Raw genomic sequence first — 19877 nt, forward strand, 5'->3', positions numbered from 1 at the left:
GGCTGGAGTGCAGTGGTGTGATCTCGGCTCACTGGGCTCACTGCAACCCTCTGCCTCCTGCGCCCAAGTGATTCTTGTGCCTCAGCCTCCTGAGTAGCTGGGACTATAGGCATGTGCCACCTTGGCAGGCTAATTTTTTTTAAGTAAAGGTGGGGTTTCATCATGTTGCACCATGTTGCCCAGGCTGGTCTCAAACTCCTAAGCTCGGGCAATCTGTCTGCCTCAGCCTCCCAAAGTGCTAGGATTACAAGCATGAGCCACCGCACCTGGCCATCTCTTCACTTTTAATTCTACGCTTCAAGAGATATTTACTGGGTACCTACTGTGTTTGCCAGGCCCTGTTCTAGAATGTAAGATACAGTGTGAAAACATGCCAGACAAGTTTCTTGCCCTCATGGGGGTAGAACATCAATAAAACAAGCAAGATGGAGCCAGACAGTGCCAAAATGTTACAGTGTTACAAAAACAGAGTGGTGAAATCTCATTAAAGATGAAGATTAAGACTGGGTGGCCAGCAAAGTCCTCTCTAAATAGGGGAGGTTCAAGTGTCATCTGGGTGACAAGGACCAGCCAGATGAAGATGGGACAAGCATGCCAGGTGACCTGAGCAGTGGCAGGAGTGGCGAATGGAGAGGGAGGCCCGGGCTGGACACGGGAGCATGCTCGGACTTGAACCCAAGGAATACCATGGGCTGCTTTGCTCTGCAAGCAGGTTGTTCTGTTTGATCCCAGACAAACAGCGAAATGCATGCTCTTCCTATCCCTTGCCAAATAATGATCATTAATGACAACCAGGCTGTTTATCACTCAGCAGTCCCAAATCACTTTCCTAGGTATGATCTAGCTGAAATATGGAGTCTCTATCCAAAGGTGTTCCTAGGAAACGGAGTTGCTGGACATTCACTCATGTTTGTTCTGTTCCAAAGGCTGCATGTTCTCTCCACAAAATGCCTACATGCATGTCTGCCACATCGGGCCAGCTTCCAGCAGAAGTATACCCAAATTTCAGGGGCTTATATGAGATGGAAGTCATGTCTTTCTCACTTAAAGTCCAAGCTTGTGTAGACGGTGCCCTGTGATGCTACCAGGGGACTCAAGTTAGCTCTTCACTGCTGCTTGCAACTGATGGGCATAGTGGCTCTCCACACACCCCAATCACATCCAAGTAGCTAGAAATCAGAAGGCAGGAGAGAGAGGGAATCCAGAACCCCCTTCCATCCTGCTAACAGCTCGCCAGCCAGAACTTAGTCACACAGGTACACTCAGGGAGTAATTTAAGTCTACCATTACCAAAAAACTGGGTTTCTGTTTATTATAGAAAACGGAGACATTGGATATTGGGGAACAACTATCGGTCACTGGCATGGCTTTTATTTTTATATTTTTTCCTAGTTATGAAAGCAATACATACTACCAGGAATCAAGATATATATATAAAGAAAATAAAGGTTAGGAGTAATTCCAGAGCTAACTGTTGTTTAATACAAACAAATTTTGTATAACCTTAGTTCTCACTTAATAGTATATCCTGGCTGGGCACAGTGGCTCATGCCTGTAATCCCAGCACTTTGGGAGGCTGAGGTGGGTGGATCACGAGGTCAGGAGTTCAAGACCAGCCTGCCCAAGATGGTGAAACCCTGTCTCTACGAAAAATACAAAAATTAGCTGGGAATGGTGGCAGGAACCTGTAATCCCAGCTACTCAGGAGGCTGAGGCAGGGTATTACTTAAATCTGGGAGGCAAACGTTGCAGTGAGCCAAGATCATGCCACTGCACTCCAGCCTGGACGACAGAGCGAGACTCTGTCTCAAAAAAAAAAAAAAAAAAAAAAAAGTATATCCTGATAATCTTCCCGTATCAATAAACATAGATCTACATTACTATGAGAACTTTTTTTTTCCCCTTGAGACGGAGTCTCGCTCTGTCGCCCAGGCTGGAGTACACTGGCACAATCTCAGCTCACTGCAACCTCTGCCTCCTGGGTTCAAGCGATCCTCTCACCTCAGACTCCCGAGTAGCTGGGATTATAGGCGCACGCCACCACACCCAGCTAATTTTCGTATTTTTAGTAGAGATGGGATTTCACCATGTTGGCCAAGCTGGTCTCAAACTCCTGACCTCAAGTGATCCCCCCGCCTCGGCCTCCCAAAGTGCTGGGATTATAGGCGTGAGGCACTACGCCTGGCCATGATCATACCTTTTCATGGCATGTTTGGACCATAATTTATGCAGTCACCTATGGTGTACTGGTAGATAGTTGTGATTTGAGGCTACTATAAACAAGATGATAAACAGCCTGTGGAGGATCTTTGTACGTTTGTCCTGTTATTTTCTAGGCATAAATTCCTAGCAGTGGCAAAATGCTGGATTAAGGAACACTTTCAAATATTCTGATTCTTGCTGCCAAACTGGCCCCTAGACTTGCAGAAATTTATACTAATGCCTCCAGTGTTTGCTACTACAATGCCACTGATCAACTAAGAGATAAGAAAGCTTTCATTGTTTAAAACTTTGTCTTTACTTGATTACTAGTGAGGATGAGCATCTTTTCACATTCATTGGCCATTTTCTTTTGTTAATTGTCAGTTCACATCCTTTTTAAACAGTCCATATTTTAATAGGAGTGTTCACTTTATCCTATTGATTTGAAAAAAAAACCACTTTATTAAGGATAACATATTAGCAAATGCTTATGTGGTACTTATGTGTACCAAGCACTGTTCTTAGTTCTTAAGATGTTTATATTAATCTTTTCAACAGCCTGTAAGGTAAATATTGTTATCCCTATTTTATAGATGAAGAAACTGAGGCACAGAAAAGATATACAATTTGCCCAGTATATAGTTGTACAGCTAGGAAGAGGCAGAATTGGGATTCACACTCAGTAGTCTGGTTCCAGATCCTTGCTTTTAACCACTGGACATTCAAATTAATGTTTTGTCTCTTAGAGATTTTTTTAGACTTTTACAATATTTCCAATTTTTGTCTTTTAACTTCAAAGTTTTTTAAAATTCAGTTTTCATTTATATTGTCAAATCTATTAACATTTTCCAAATGGATTCTACTTTAGCATCATTTAGTTGACCTTCAAGGGTAAAAAATGAAGCACAGATAGGAAGGTAAAGGGTAATGTATGTCATATGCACGTTTGCAAACTCACCAAGAAGTTTCCCATGAACATATGAAGAAAATGTCAGAAGGGCCCATAGTGCTATAAGGCTTCTTATTTCTTCTAAAACACCCTGGCCCACCAGCCTCTACTACCAACCTCTAATTGAAGCTCACAGTACCTCTTAACTCTGATATCCAACAATATCCTGATTTATTTGCTAATGCTTTCTTCCCACTTCAGCCTACTTCATCATTATTAGATATCATTTAAGCCTACCCTACTGCTGTGCTAGGTACTTGGCATAGACAGGAACAAAACAGTTTCTGCCCTTAAAGAGTTCCACATCCCCTGCAGCATAACCACACTCTTCCCCTGAACTGTACTCTATCTAGCTCTGGGGCCTGCTCTCTCCTTTCTCAATACATCTTCCAACCTCAAGAAGTCCTCCCCAAATCCTACCCATGGCTCAAGCTCAAATTTTCCCCCCTCTAGTTTCTTGTTCACTTTAGCTCACAAAATAAAGTCCCCATTAAAAACAAAACGAAACAAACTCCTTTGGCACTTATTGCATGCACTAATATGAGTGGTAAAAGGGGAGCTGATACCACCACCTGAGATCATAAATGTAAACGTACAGCATGTCAAGTACTATTTCCCATAGTTCTATTACAGACAAGGACCCACTTTTTAAAAAGTGTTGCACAAAGTCACAATGAATTACGAAAAGCAGAGCTACAGCCCAGGTCTTGGGGTTCCCAGCCATAAAATCTTAGAACTAGCAGAGGCCTCAAACGACACCTTAACTACTGATTTCAGAGTCCTAGCATGTGAAAGTTGTAATGGGGATGGAGGAACTGGGCTTTGGATTAATTTTAAAACAACAAAATCAAGGATTGCTTTGAAAAACGTTTGAAGACAAAAATCTTCAAAACACGGGTTGGAAAAGATAACAAAAGAAAGCTCAGGGAGGCTGAGGCGGGAGGATCTCTAGAGCCCGGATGTCGAGGCTACAGTGAGCCGTGACCCGCACCACTGCACTCCAGCCCTGGAGAAAGAGCGAGAGACCATGTCTCGAAAAAACAAACAACAACAAAAAAACCCTCAGACCCCAAAACGTCAAGGAATAAAAGTAAAAGGAACCATCCCAAATGTCCAACAATGATAGACTAGATTAAGAAAATGTGGCATATATACACCATGGAATACTATGCAGCCATAAAAAATGATGAGTTCATGCCCTTTGTAGGGACATGGATGAAACTGGAAATCATCATTCTCAGTAAACTATCGCAAGGACAAAAAACCAAACACTGCATGTTCTCACTCATAGCTGGGAATTGAACAATGAGAACACATGGACACAGGAAGGGGAACATCACACTCTGGGGACTGTTGTGGGGTGGGGGGAGGGGGAAGGGATAACATTAGGAGATATACCTAATGCTAAATGAGGAGTTAATGGGTCCAGCACACCAGCATGGCATATGTATACATATGTAACTAACCTGCACATTGTGCACATGTACCCTAAAACTTAAAGTATTAAAAAAAAAAAAAAAAACACACACACATGGTAGGAGTGGGATCCACACGGGAAAAGCAACACTGAGATGGAAGTTAATAAAGTGTATATATTTAACAAAAAAAAAAAGTAAAAGGTTGGGCGGACACAACTCCTCCATTTGACAGATGAGCAAACTGAGGCACAGAGCTCCAGGAGGCCTGGCGTAGGCCTCCTGGAGGAAACAGGGTCAGTTGACCGAGAAGAGCCCGAGGCTGCACGCTGGACAGCGTTCGGACCTTCCGGGTCGCGCACGTGTAAATTGCCCCCAAGAGCCTGAGGGAGCAAAGCAGCCGCCCCGCCCCGCGGGCAGCGCGTTCAGCGGCCACGTGACACAGCCAGCCCATCACGCGCAAAGGGCAGGGCCTGGAGGACACCACCCCCGCCACTCTCTCAGCCCTCCAATAAGAAAGAAGGAGATGATATTGGTGGGCGGGCCAGGCCCGCCTCCCCCACGGTGGCCACCCCGCGAGAGGCGGGCCCAGCCGCCGCCCTCCAGTGAGGGGACGGACGAGCTCAGCTAGGCCAAGGCGAAAGAGCGACGCGCACTTCAATCAGACGGCTTCACCAATGGGCTTGCGCGCTTTCCGCGGCGCCCGCCCCTGCATCGGCCTCCCGGCGCCCTCGCTGCTTTCCCTCAGGCCGCCGCGGCGGCGCCCGCCTGCGCTTCCATCCGGGTCCTGGCGCGCTGCTCTCCCGGCAGCGACGGGCGCGAGGGCCGGGGCATTCCTACGGCGGCGACGGCCCTCTACGCGAACGCGAGGTGGGTATGGCGGACGCGGCGGCGAGCGCGGGTCCGTCGCCATTTTATTTCCCGGAGACTCGCGGCAGTGGGTGGGCAGAATGGGAGAGCCGTGGGCCGGCCCGCGCCCGTCCAGCTAGCGCGGGCTGGGACTCGTGGGGCGGCCTGCCCCCTCCAGCGGGTGGGTGGCCCCGGGGGTCCGGCGGGCCGCGAGCGGAGGTCGCGGGCGCTCGGGGCACGGGGGAGGGGTGCCGCGTGGCCGCCGCGGGGCCGGCTCCAACCCCCTCCGCTTCCCGCCCAGCTCCTCACCGACAGGGCGGGGGAGGGGGGGTCATTCTTCACATTCCTTACCCCGCCCTTCCCCCCGCTTCAATCAAACTTGGGGCGGGCGGAAGGCCCGCCCTCCGGCCGGCGCCTGTTGGCCGGTGCCGCTTCTTACTGTGGCGTGACTGGTTGTAGGCGCCGCCAGGTGCCCCTGACGTCACTTCCGTTATCATGTTTGTGGGCCGGGGAGACCTTGGCTTTGGGGGTTGGGATGAAGGAGGGAAGGTAGGAAGTGCGAGGGGCGGGGGAACAGGGCGGGAAGGCGCGGGCGGGGAGGGCGGGAGAGTCGTGGCTGGCTGCATGCCCCTGCTCCCCGCGGCCAAGTGCAGCCTCCCTTCCTGAAGCAGCTGCTGCGGCTGGAGGTCCGCTGCGGCAGCCGTCCTTGGCGAGGGGGAGGGGAACGCGGGAGCGGGAGGAAATCGTATCCCGGGGGACGGGGCTTGGAGATTTGCGACTCGGTGTCACCGGAAACAGCGCTGGCCTTTTGAGTCGGCACTGCAAACTCTTGGAATCGAGTGCCTCTCAGAAGGCTTGCTAATAAACTTCCCGGGCGGGCTCTAGTGTGAGGAATGTGGTAACCTGTATGTCCTTGGCCAGTAATGCCCTTCGGTCTTTCAACTTTTTACAGTAGATTCTGTGTCAGAGGTAACGGTATGTATTTTTCAACTTTTCGGTTTTTAAAAAATTGACTAACGAGAGGGTGGGTAGACAGGAAAAAGGCAGGGAAGACAGTGAATGTTAAAATCTTGCGGTAAATCAGGAGACTGGTTGAGTTGTGCTTTTTAACTTCATTGATAAATACTGCTTTCTTGGCATGCAGTTCCTAAAGTTAAAGCATCATGTGGCATTCGTTTGCATTTATTTCTGTTGGCCTGAAGTATAAGAACATTGAATGTCAAATTCCAAATTTATTTGTAGTTTAGGAAATAATCGTTTATATCCAGAATTCTTTTGGTGTTTGGCGGGGTCTGGTTTTATTTACTGTATATTCAGGAAGTATGTGTAGTTAGGGAAGTAAAAACTTGGAAGTTACTTTGGGTTTTGTGAGAATGTTTGATTTATTATACATATTTGTTAAAAGTTTACTTTGAAACTTCAACTTTGAGCATAGACAAATTTCTTGATGTCCTGTAAATTCAGTGGTATTAAATAGCATTTTACAATGTATCACTTAGGTGCAATTACAGTGTGAGGGAAAAAGTTAACTTTTTTGGATAGTTACATTGCAGTTGGCAGCAAGAGAGTATTTTTACGTGTAGACAGGCTGTGTGTTCCCCTCACTTAAATTGAAGCTCTGTTGAACTTGAGACACTTAAGAATCTTGCAAGTGTGAAAAGTGGAGTGAAACAAAACCATTCTAAAACGAAAATGTGTAAATAACTGCGTTCAGTTTTACAGAGTGAAGAAATAAGTATTAAACAAGTTAGTCTCAAACATTTATATCTTAAGGTCATTTTATTCCTGTTATCATTAAGTAGACATATCTTGGTTTAGAGAGCAGTACACAAGACATTGTGTACTTTTAATAGCTAAGATAGTTTAATAACTACTCATATGGGAATTACCGAGTGTTAAGAGCGCCAAACTAGTGTTTCAAACTGTAGGTCCTGAGTTATAGGGTCATGAAGTCACTTTAGTGGGTGGTGATCCGAATTTTTTAAAAAGTAGAAAATATTCAATTGAATACAAAATACCGTGTTGATTCAGCTCGACACGTGTGTATTCCTGCAAAATAATCCTGTGAAGCTGTCAAAAGTTGAAAAACTTCTGTAGGGTGTTTTTCTCGTTTATAGCATTGTATAAAGTATTATAGTTTAATATTTTTTAACGAGTATTAAATGGGCTGTTTATATTTGGTGGAACATGAGCCACTCACTTTAGTTTTCACAAGTTGGGAAATAAATTTGCCATCTATGACCAGTATGCGTTTTAATCATAATATTTTTAATAGCCTGCGAAGCTTTTCTTTAGACCGTAAGAGGTCTTTTCCATCCCAGAATATTGCCGATTATTTATCCATGTCTAGATGAGACTAGAAGAATCCGAATCCCCAGTAATGAGTTTGTCAGCGTTGTCTAATGTGACCTCGGGACTGATCATTATATGCTTTTTGCCTGTGTAGGTGTTCTAAGCATTGTATAATCACTTAAGAATGGACTTCATTAAATAGACAAAATATGAGAGCCATTACTCTTATTTTTGGTACTAAGTCTTTGAAATTCAGACTGTTTTACACTTGCAGCACATACACTTGGGGCTAATCACATTTCAGGTGCGCAGTAGCGACATGTGACTAACAGCTACCAAATGAACAGTGCAGTTCTAGTGCACTGTTTTTTAAAAAATTAGATTTTTTTTTTAAATTAGATTTCTCTAGCTGAATAGTTGTAATTTCAGATAAACAGCCAAAAATGTTCTGTCTCTCCACAGCTTCATCTCAATTGTGAAGAAATTGCATTAGGTGATTTTTTTTTTTTTTTTTTTTTTTTAATAATAGAAACAAAGTCTCACTATGTTGCCCAGGCTGGTCTCCAACTCCTGAGCTCAAGTGATCCTTCTTCCTCAGCCTCCCAAAGTGCTAAGATTACAGGTGTGAGCCACCGGGTTCCTGGCCGAATCAGGTGATTTCATAGGCCCTTTCTAGATACAAGGTTTAAGTATTTTGAGGCAGCCGACAGCTATACCTTTAAGTCTCTTTTGCTTCTCTAAGAATAAGTCATTTTGGATGATTTGTTCTACCATAACGTAATGAATACAAGTTGGGAGCATTTTGCTCTTCTGTTAAGCACAGTTGGCCTTCCTGTCCAAGGATTTTTGCATCCTTGAATTCAACCAACCTCCGATGGAAAATATTTGGGGGAAAAAAGTATATACAACAAAAATAATATGATCAAAAACAATACAGCATAACGACTATTTACGTAACTTTTACATTGTATTAGGTATTGTAAGTAATCTAGGTAGGAGGATGTGTGTAGGTTACATGCAAATATGACACCACGTTTTATAGGGGACTTGAGCATCCGAGGATTTTCCTCTGGGAGAAGGAGGTATCCTGGAAGCAATCCCCTGAGGGTACTTTTCTACTTTGTGTGAATTTTTCATTAACAGGAAGTTACAGTACTTTTCTGGTCACCTGAGAAACCCACCCCATATTTTTATTAGCCAAACATATAATTCTTGAATGCTTAGAATTCATTTCTTAATGATTTCACTGTTGTGCAGTATAGGCTATGAATTGCCTACTAAGGATGCAGTTAATTATAGTAAACTGTGGAATCTAGATTAAATAATTACACCCTACTTTTTTTCTTGGCTTGGGGATGTGTAGACTACATAGTGGTTTTTTCAACCCAGGAACATAACAGTATAATGGAGGATAGGAAGGCAGAAGATTTTTAAAGGGTTGAGAAATAATGGTATATGTATAATGGTCAGTAAGCAGAACAAGCCAGCCAAGTTGGGTATTCTTCAAGACTATCTTAAGTGTCTGCTATGTGTCTAAGAGTGAAAGGAAATAAGGAATAGTCCTTTTGGGAAACCTGACCTAGTACTTAGCCATTTCAGACTTAATCTCAGGCTTAGTGTGATGTTTGATAGAATAGGAAATAAGATCTTAAATTAGAATTAGGTTAAATTTCTTTAGAGAAACTTATTTATAAATGTAAAGAATTTATTAGGTGTTGCACATGCTCTATCGAAGGGAGCAAAATACTATCAGAGAGTTTGCTTATTAATGTAATACTCAGCCTGCATCATTGTCGGAGAATTTTGTTGATAATTCAACTATTTGAGATTGAAAGAAATCTGTTAAAGTAGCCAGTGTTGTAATTGTGATTTGTATTTGATTACAGCGTATGAAACAAAAATGAGACTGGAGGAAATAGTTTACTTGTGAACTTTTTGAGCTACTTTGTTATAGGAGTATTTAAATTAATGTAAAAGTGTAGGGAAATGTCTTAGCTCAGAAAATTTAAACTTACTAGATATTAAGTGCTTAAAAGGTAGAGTATGCTTGCATTTGGACTAAAGTTTAGTGTGTTTTAAGAAATTAGAAGCTATTTTAAAAAATATTTTGAAGTTAGGAATGTGTTCCTAAGTGTTTTGACCATAAGAAAATAAGTCTGTGGGGATAGTACATACATTAATTAACTTGATTTAGCTATAATATAAACCTATTTTATGTACACCATAAAAATAACGATTTTTATGTCAATTTGAAACAAATTCATTACAAAAATGAAACTAGGAATGTGAATGTTAATAACTTAGTTATGAAAACTTACTTGATGTAAATGTAGATATAGACAAGTCTATAACTAATAGATTTGCCTGCTTTGTAGCATGCTTTAAATTGATAATATTTTTAACTATCACAAGTATATCTGGAGAGGTAAAATTCCTGTTAGGATAGTTTGTCAAATTAATTTATTAAGTACAGTTGCCATTTGTTGAGTTAATTTCTCGGTCATTCAATATCTTTGCATGTATCCCAGTCCTGACAGCAACCCCATGAGGTGTGGCTGTTACAGTTCCCCCAAATGGCGATGAGAGAACACAGCCACTAAGTAGCTGCTTGGCTGCTTGACCCTGAAACCATTGCCCTTAACCATTTTCCTGTACTGGTATGCTGAGCTGAATGAAATAAGTTGAAGATACATTTTTTCTAAGTTGAATTTTGACTTTTAGTTGCTATAAATTAATTAAATAATTTATTATTATATTATATATATATTTTTGAGACAGTTTTGCTCTTGTTGCCCAGGCTGGAGTGTAATGGTGCTGTCTTGGTCTACTGCAACCTCTGCCTCCTGGGTTCAAGCGATTCTCCTACCTCAGCCTCCTGAGTAGCTGGGATCATGCCTGGCAAATTTTTGTATTTTTAGTAGAGATGAGTTTTCACCATGTTGGCCAGGCTGGTCCCAAACTCCTGACCTCAGGTGATCCACCCGCCTGGGCCTCCCAAAGTGCTAGGATTATAGTGTGACCCACTGTGCCTGGCCAGTTGCCGTAATTTTATTTATTTATTTATTTTTTTGAGACCGCATCTTGCTCTGTTGCCCAGGCGGGAGTGCAGTGGCGTGATCTCGGCTCCATGCAACCTCCACCTTCCAAGTTCAAGCGATTCTTCTGCCTCAGCCTCCCGAGTAGCTAGGACTACAGGCGCATGCCACCACGCCCGGCTGATTTTTTTATTTTTAGTAGAGAGGGGGTTTCACCATATTGGCCAGGCTGGTTTCGAACTCCTGACCTCATGATTTGCCCACCTGGGCCCCCCAAAGTGCTGGGACTACAGGCATGAGCCACCGTGCCTGGCCAGTTGCCATAACTTTTAATGAGAGGGTAGTTCCAGTTACAGATTGAGGTAGTATGTGAATAAGGATAGAAAGTGGATATAAAAGTATTTTTGTTACTTTTTAAGAAAGAATTATCAGAAGGCTCAAATTCTGATAATTTTAGCTAATAGTATCCTACCTAAGAAGTAAACAAAGGCCCAGAAATTAGATGATATGTCCAAGGACATAGTAAATGGGGAGCCAGCATTAACTGTAGACAGAAAAATTTCAAGTCCTAAATGTATACTAGCTATCAACCCACTCTTTCCCAGTACGCAAGCGTTACATTGTTGTGATTAGTTAGTTAGGGCTTTTAATTAACTTCCAAATGAATATTTCCATGGGTTCTTGTAATCCGTAAATTCATGGATTATGTTCAGTGTTTATGAGAGCTGGCCCTAACTGAACATTGCTCAGCTGTTTGGTTTTAGTTTCCACCATTTGCTGTAATCAGTGTTTTCTAAACTGCAGGCTGGGAACCATTAGATTATAAAATCAGTTTATGTATATAATAAAATAACATATTAGAGTTAAGTATTGATTTGTGAACGATTTTATTTATTGGATTATTTATATACGTATACTTTTCAAAAAATTGAGGGTCATGTTAATAGCACATGGTATGTAAATTACCAGAATGCTTTCTAGCAGTATGGTATTTATTTACATAGCTGGATTGAGAAAGAATAATACAAAGTAAGCATGTGACACCAAGGTTGGAAAAAAATGTATTTTTGAATGTTTGATGAGGATTCAAACATGTTTTAAATGAGAAAATCGGTAGGAGGTTGAAGATTGTAGTAGAGGTACCAGATGCTTTTTCTTTTAGCTGTTTTTTTTTGTTGTTTGGTTGGTTGGTTTTTGTTTTGGTTTTTTTTTTTTGTTTGGCTGTTATTGTTTTAAAAGTCAGGACTAGGCTGGGTGCAGTGGCTCACGCCTGTAATCCCAGCACTTTGGGAGGCGAAGGCAGGCAGGCAGATCACCTGAGGTCAGGAGTTCGAGACCAGCCTGACCAACATGGTGAAACCCCGTCTTTACTAAAAATACAAAAATGAGCTGGGCGTGATGGTGCATGCCTATAATCCCAGCTACTTGGGAGGCTGAGGCAGGAAAATCGCTTGAACCCAGGAGGCGGAGGTTTCAGGAGCTGAGATCACACTGTTGCACTCCAGCCTGGGTGACAGAGCGAGACCTCGTCTCAAAACAATAAAAAATAAAAGTAAGGACAGTGCTGATTCTTGGGAAATATTTTGGCTTATAAAGGGCCTGACTTTAGGGACAAGTGTGTCTGCGAGTTCCTACTTTGCATAAACTGGCCTTGTAGAATTGAAATGGTCTCAAATGTAGTATAGTTTAGTGATGCAGTGCTGTTTCCTCTAATTTGGGGCAAGTTATTAAGCTTCTTACCACCAGTTTTCATCTAGAGATGATGAAGTAGTGGGGCCTTACATATTTTGGATATATGGTATTAATAAATCTTTCCCTTTTTCTTACAGACATGTTGATACTGCAGCTAGGAAAGCTGAGGGACTTCGGCTAAATTTCTTTTGCAAGGTTTCAATGGCAGAGAATTAGTAGTAGGGCCAGGATTTGAACCCTGGTTTTTATTGACTCCAAATGAGTAATGCTGTGAAAATTCAAGTACACGTTTTTTCAATTCTCTTGCCCTTTTTTTTTTGTGGGGAGGGACAGGGTCTCACTTTCTTGCTCTGACTGGAGTGCAGTGGTGTGATCATAGCTTACTGCAACCTTTAACTCCTAGGCTCAAGCAGTCCTGCCTCAACCTCCTGAGTAACTCAGCTGGGACCATAAGCCTGCACCACCACACCCAGCCATGTTCAGTTCTCTGGAGTATATACCTAGAAATGGAATTGCTGGGTCACATGGTGAACTGTTTTTTACTCATCAGTAACCAGTTCTGACACCAACAATCAATTCTTCAACTCGATACCAACAGAGTGTCCTACAATTAAATTTAATTCTGAAACTACCTGAAGTTAGTACAAACCTCACAGGTTGAGGGCTCAAACATGTAAGACTGCCCCTGCTTCAGATGCCAGTTTCAAGTCCTAGGTTTCTACCTGAATTTTTAACCAACCAGCTATAAATTAGGGGGTTTAACAACCTCTTCCACTGGGTCTATAATTTGCTAGGATGGCTTATAGAACACAGGAAGACACTTATTATCACTGGTTTATTATAAAGGATATAAATGAATAGCCAGATGAAGAGGTTCTTAAGCTGAAGTCCAGGAGGGTTCCTAGCACAGGAGCTTCTGTATCTGTGAAGTTAGGGTTACACCACCCTCCTGGCACGAAGATGTGTTTTTCAACTCAGAGCTGTCCAAACCCTGACACTTAAGGGGTTTTTATGGAGGTTTCATACTTAGGCATGATTGATTACATTATTGGCCTTTGATGATTGGCTTACTCTCTGTCCTCTCTGCTTTAACTGGAGGTTGAGGGGGTGAGGCTGAAAGTTCCACCTCTCTAATCACACCTTGGTCTTTCTGGTGACCATCCCCTTCCTGAAACTACAGGAGCCACCAGTCGACTCCGTAGCGTTAAACAGACATTCATCACTTGGGAAATTCTGAGGGTTTTAGGAGCTGTATGCCAGCCAGCATCTTCAAATGGAGACAAAGACGAAATACGTATTTCTGATTCCACTTAACAACAACTGTTTGACTTGTCTACAAGTTTTGTTCTCCAAAGCAGCTGCACCATTTCACATTCCCACCAGCAATCTAAGGGTTCCAATTTTCTCCGCATCCTTGTCAATACTTTTATTAATCTTATTAGCCATCCTAATGAATAATGTATTTTTTCATGTGCCTGTTGGCCATTTGTGCTTATGAGTCATATCTTTGGTGAAATATCTATTAAAATATTTTGTTTACCATTAAATTAGGTTATTTTAAGTTACTTTAATGTGGTATGTTTTGCACACCAATTTACAAAGAATGCAAATCCATTTTTTTTGCATGTGGATATACAGCCATCTCAGCATTATTTGTTGAAAAAACGATTCCCAGTTGAATTGTCTTGGCATGGTTGAAAATCAGTTGACCCATGTATGGGTTTATTTCTAGACTTTAAATTCTATTATTTTGAGCCGTATGTTTTTTATTAAATTTTGTAATTTTAAAAATTAGTGCTTTTGGTTACTAAATCACTACAAAATAAATGTAGTCCCTATCTTAAAAGATACTCTTTGTAGTAGCTGCCTCCTAAATATGAAGTCTGTAAATTAAAGAGTAATAATATAGTTTAGATTACTTTGGGTTATTAAAGATTTTGGACTCTGCCTTCAATCCGCATACTACCTGTCTATCTAAAGGAAAGGATTCTGACCCTGAATCAGATTCAGGTGATTATCTTTGATTTAGTCCTAATAAGACCACTTAGTGTTTGCTCTCATGGGATAAATGAGTAGGTTCCTTTAAAAATTAGTTTCTCTTTGTGTGCGTTTTTTATATTGTTGTACGTTAGTGCATTTGGATTATGCATGATGTACAGGACTTTTGGGTTTTGAAGTCATTGGATTTTTAATTAGAGGCTGTCGTGTTTTTCTGTAATGATTTTTTGTTGTTTCTTAAAGAAAGATAAGTTATTTCATGCGTTTTCATTTGTAGGAACTATAAGAAAACCAGCAGTTGATAATAGTAAAAGGTGGTGGTAACAGGGTGGTTTCTGAATCTCGTAAATACATGGTTTTAGGAGTGGATTCAGATAACCAAGCATTTAAAATACTATTAATGAAATACAGGAAATGAAACCACAGCATTGATTATGCATGTAGCCAAAATGTTCAGTTAAACTTCATTTTCAACATAAGTGAATGAAAATGGTCTAATACTATTTTTCTTGTCACTCACACAGGAAACCAGGATTACCGAGGAGGAAAAAAAGCCTTCCTGTGGTGCTCAACTGTGATTCCTTTTCATCATTCACCCTGGATGTTCTCTTCACTGTGGGATGAGGTAGTAGGTTGTATAGTTTTAGGGTCACACCCACCACTGGGAGATAACTATACAATCTACTGTCTTTCCTAACGTGATAGAAAAGTCTGCATCCAGGCGGTCTGATAGAAAGTCAGTTAACTAATTGTACAATATTTAAGATTAACTTGTCTTAAAGAGATGTAGTGCAGCATTTGCTTATGGCCTGGAAATTTATTACTTTAGAGATAAAGTCTGTAGCAAGTACACTGGATGGGGGTGGGGAAACCTTTTGCTGCTTGTCTTATTTCTCTGTATCAGAATAAATGTATTTTTTTTATTTTGATTGATGCTGATAATTTTATGTTGAAATTTTCTTTTGAAAGAGATTGTACTTTCCATTCCAGAAGAAAACATTGCTCTATCAGAGTGAGGTAGTAGATTGTATAGTTGTGGGGTAGTGATTTTACCCTGTTCAGGAGATAACTATACAATCTATTGCCTTCCCTGAGGAGTAGACTTGCTGCATTATTTTGTTTTTATCTAGATGATATTAAAACTCAGAAGAATTAATTTTGACGTTTTGTATTTACAGTTTATCAGTTAATTTTCTCTGTTCAAGTAGTACAGTAGGCACAGAGATTAACATTTAAATTTTTCACATATGGTATATTTCAGAAATTTGAAGTTAAGCAAAAATCTTAATGAGTAGAGAAAGTAAGTAGCCTTCCGGAAATCTTAATAGAGGACCAGGGCCTTTTGGAATTGTGAATAGATTTATTGCCTTACATCCTGGTACACATGTCCAAGGTGAGGTCCCGGGTGGTAAAGGTAAATACAAATTGGAAGGGCACTGTGTGAGCCAAAACGAGTCAGATTAGTCATGATTCATTTCCAGTTTGGGTTTTGGGTGGTCTTGGAGAATGTTGTAAGCACTGCTTCATTGATAGGTTGATTGAGCCAGACTTTACTCAGCAGCGTGGAAAAGGAGAGATGGGCTCTGGGTTCTACCTTTGCTTACTGGTAAGTTGCTCAGATCTCAGCTTTGCCCTCAAACCCTGAAGTAGTCTTTCATTCACACAGTGGGATCACTCGAAAATGTCAGATGGGGAAGTCCATAGGTTGTTACTTTAAAGAAAATAGAAAAACTGCTGGAAAAGGTTTCTTGAATTTTAATACCCATGAAGGCCCATGTTTTAGCTTTCCTCCGATGGGCAAACCATACACTAACTTGGGCCTTGTAATCAACAAGCAAGGCTAAAAGCTCTCTAAGTGCTTGCTGTTTAAACTATTTTGTGTTGGAAGAAGAGTTGGAAAAGAGGCAGTGTGGAGGTGAGGGAGAAGTTCCCTCCCTCTCCAATCATTTCCAATAAATGGAAATTTAAGGAGAAATTTGTGTTTATCCTTAATATCTAAGATAATCACTGTGCAGTGCCATTGGTACTTTTCATGAGAGTAGAAACATCAAACTTCCTTGGATGGGCCCAACCCAGGTGACTTACTCTGAACCAAATGTATGCTTTTTGTTTTATCCACTGTGGACAGCTGCATAGATAATTGGTCTTTGTTCTAATCTGCACATAAAAACATGGGAGAAAATGACATTTGTTGCCTTTTGGTGTGCCAAAGAAGAGTGGGAATGTTCTAAGAATTCTCTTTGGCTTAATCTTTGTTGAACTGAAAATATGTATAACTCTTTTGCTGAAAGTGTAGCAAGTACAGTCATGAAATTTTGTGGTCTTCCTGACACATGTTCTTCCAGCATAACGTTGCCACCCTCAGTTGGAAACGTATCCTTATCTAATAATTAAGCCCTGGAGAAAAATTAATTTATGTATTTTATTAATTACATAAGGACATTGTTATTAGCTGAGCAGAGTAAGTAAATCAAAATAAAACTTTAAAAATGCCTTTATGGAGAGAATGACTATCTCTGAAAGCTTGTTTTTAATGATGATAAAATTCATGATCAGAATTTGTTTCTGTTTACTTTAATTCAGGGGTCAAAACTGAAATACCATCAGAGGCCCAGGAGGGGCTAGCTGTAACTGGCAAATATAGTAAATTAATTTGCTCTGGTTGATGGGTAGCAAGCAGGGTTTATATACATTGTCACCTACTTTTCCAGTTAACAGGAGAGACTGGAGATTTTATGAAATTTGATATTTAAATGTTGGTAATTGGGTTGGGCACCATGGCTCACACCTCTAATCCCAACACTTCGGGAGGCTGAGGTGGGTGGAGCACCTGAGGTCAGGAGTTAAAGACCATCCTGACCAACGCGGTGAAACACAGTCTCTAATAAAGATACAAAAATTAGGCCAGGCATGGTGGCTCATGCCTGTAATCCCAGCACTTTGGGAGGCCAAGGTGGGCGGATCACCTGAGTCAGGAGTTCAAGACCAGCCTGCCTAACATGGTGAAAACCTGTTTCTACTAAAAATACAAAAAAGTAGCTGGGCATGGTGGTGGGCGCCTGTAATCCAGCTACTCGGGGGGCTGAGGCAGGAGAATCACTTGAACCCAGGAGGCGGAGGTTGCAGTGAGCCGAGATCACACCACTGTACTCCAGCCTGGGTGACAGAGCGAGACTCTGTCCAAAAAACAAAATTGGTAATTAAATGTTAAAAGTCAGTGACTCCAGTAATATGTGGTGGGCTGAGTATTAGACTGCTGGCTTACATCCTCTGATGTAATTACTTTCTTGTTCCTTTGTGACTTGAGGTTGGATTTTAAGCAGATATATTTGTGGCTTTTTACCAAGGTCATATGGCCAGATAACTTTTCAAAAGCATTAAAGAATTCTGATTAGTTTGAATTTCAAACAAAACTCAAAGAACATGACCTATAATTTAACAGGTTAATTTGAAGTGCATCTACCAAGTAGAAGACCAGCAAGAAAAAAAAAATGGGTTCCTAGGAAGAGGTAGTAGGTTGCATAGTTTTAGGGCAGGGATTTTGCCCACAAGGAGGTAACTATACGACCTGCTGCCTTTCTTAGGGCCTTATTATTCACCGATAACCTGTTTCCTTGCTACTTTGCTTTGGTGTAAGCAGAGTTCTTTCTGCAGGTTTTCTCAAATGAAAACATTGCAAGAATATCAAAGAGAGCAGTGTTTGCGTTAGTGATTTATAAACTGCAGCATGGTGCTGACATTGATAACTGAAAGTCAACTAATGAGAATTTGAGACTTCTGAAGTACACTTAAGTTGCTGGTGTCTCTCCCTTTTGGGGACACTGGAAAGTTTAGAAAGCATAGTTTTGTTTTGCTCAGGTTTCTCTTTCTGTGATGCAGAGACTCTCAGCTGTTCCTCCTCTATGTCTACATTATGTCTGAAGGAAAGAATTTAACAAAACTTGAAATATTGCTGTTTTTCTACAATGTTTGTAAATATTTATCTTGCCGCTTTTCTAGGTTTGTCTTCTGGATTTAAAATTTGGGGCGGCTGGGGTGGAATTGCATGGTTTGGGAATGGGTAATTGAGCTGCTGCTCATTATGGTATGTAACAGCGATTTGTCTGTTTAATATGTACAAGAACTGGAAGGTCAATAAAATGAAAATGGTTGTCTTGACCGGGTAATGGTGTTACATGTTTTGTTAAAGTTATACATCTTTTCAATAAAAACACTGCATACTTCAAAACTTGTGCTTTTTAAGTCATCCTTAACCCTTATCCCCATCCTTGCAGTATTAGATTCATTTTTCATTTGTAATTATTATGATTTGTTAGTTCTTAGTTTCATTTTTCATTAGCAATAATTTGGTGATTGGATGATCATTTACAGATGTATTAATAAAGCTAACACGAGCCATTTCCAGCTCTTCCATTTTTGTAAACACTTTGTACAGACAATTAACTGCTCAGGATCACCCTCCTTTTTGTTTTGTTTTTGAGATGGTCTCATTCTGTCACCCATGCTGGAGTGTAGTGAAATGATCACAGCTCACTGCAGCCTTGACCTCCTGGACTCAAGCTTCCTAGTAACTGGGACTACAGGTGCACACAACCATACCTGGCTAATTTTATTTTTGTAGAGACGGTTTCACCATATTGCCCAGACTGGTCTTGAACTCCTGATTATCCTCTGGCCTTTACCTCCCAAAGTGCTGGCCAGGACAGCCTCCTTTCTTTACTTAAGTAATTATTGTTTGAGTTTGCTCAGGCAGACACTACCTTGTAAAAACTTATCTTTAATTTCACTAGTCTAGTTTGAGCATTTATCATTCTAGGAATGAGACTGGAATTTGTGCATTAGCATTCCATCTTTTTCCAACTACTTTGAACAGTAGTATATATATATAATATTATTTTATTTTTTGAGACAAAATCTCACTCTGTTTCCCAGGCTAGAGTGCAGTGGTGTGATCTCAGCTCACTGCTGCAACCTCCACCTCCTGGGTAGAGTAGACAGGATTTAGCTAATTTTTTGTATTTTTATTAGAGATGGGGTTTCACTATGTTGGCCAGGTTGAACTCCTGGCCTCAAGTGATCCACCGGCCGTGGCCTTCCAAAGTGCTGGGATTACAGGTGTGAACCACCCTTGCCTGATCATGAGCAGTAATACATTTAAAAGTCTCCAGGGATGAGAAGGTTGAAAGGAAATTAAGTGGAATTTCCCATCCTGCCCCTCTGCTGCCCAGCCCCTTGCTCCAGTGGAAGGAAGGAAGCGTGTTCTAGGGATGTTCTCATACTTGGGGCTTTAAATTTCCTTTATGAATTGAGATGGTTGGGTATGTTTTCTAAGGTACCTTACATGGTACAGTTCTTTAAAGTTGAAGATTTAAGTTGTGGCAAAATTGCATCAATTTCATGTGCACTGATTTAGGTGAAGATGCGTAGGAAAAGAGCAAGGAAATA

At 41.3% G+C, this 19877-nt stretch overlaps 1 long non-coding RNA gene across 1 annotated transcript; it reads left to right on the forward strand.

Annotated features, from left to right (window-relative positions):
• Positions 1-6025: 6025 nt before the first annotated feature.
• LOC129047928 (uncharacterized) lies at positions 6026-18660 on the forward strand. The gene is made up of 2 exons (XR_008509821.2): positions 6026-6390; positions 14957-18660. It is a non-coding gene; the product is annotated as an uncharacterized LOC129047928 (long non-coding RNA).
• Positions 18661-19877: the final 1217 nt, after the last annotated feature.

The sequence above is a fragment of the Pongo abelii genome, chromosome 13, assembly GCF_028885655.2.
Source record: "Pongo abelii isolate AG06213 chromosome 13, NHGRI_mPonAbe1-v2.0_pri, whole genome shotgun sequence".
Classification (NCBI taxonomy): domain Eukaryota; kingdom Metazoa; phylum Chordata; class Mammalia; order Primates; family Hominidae; genus Pongo; species Pongo abelii.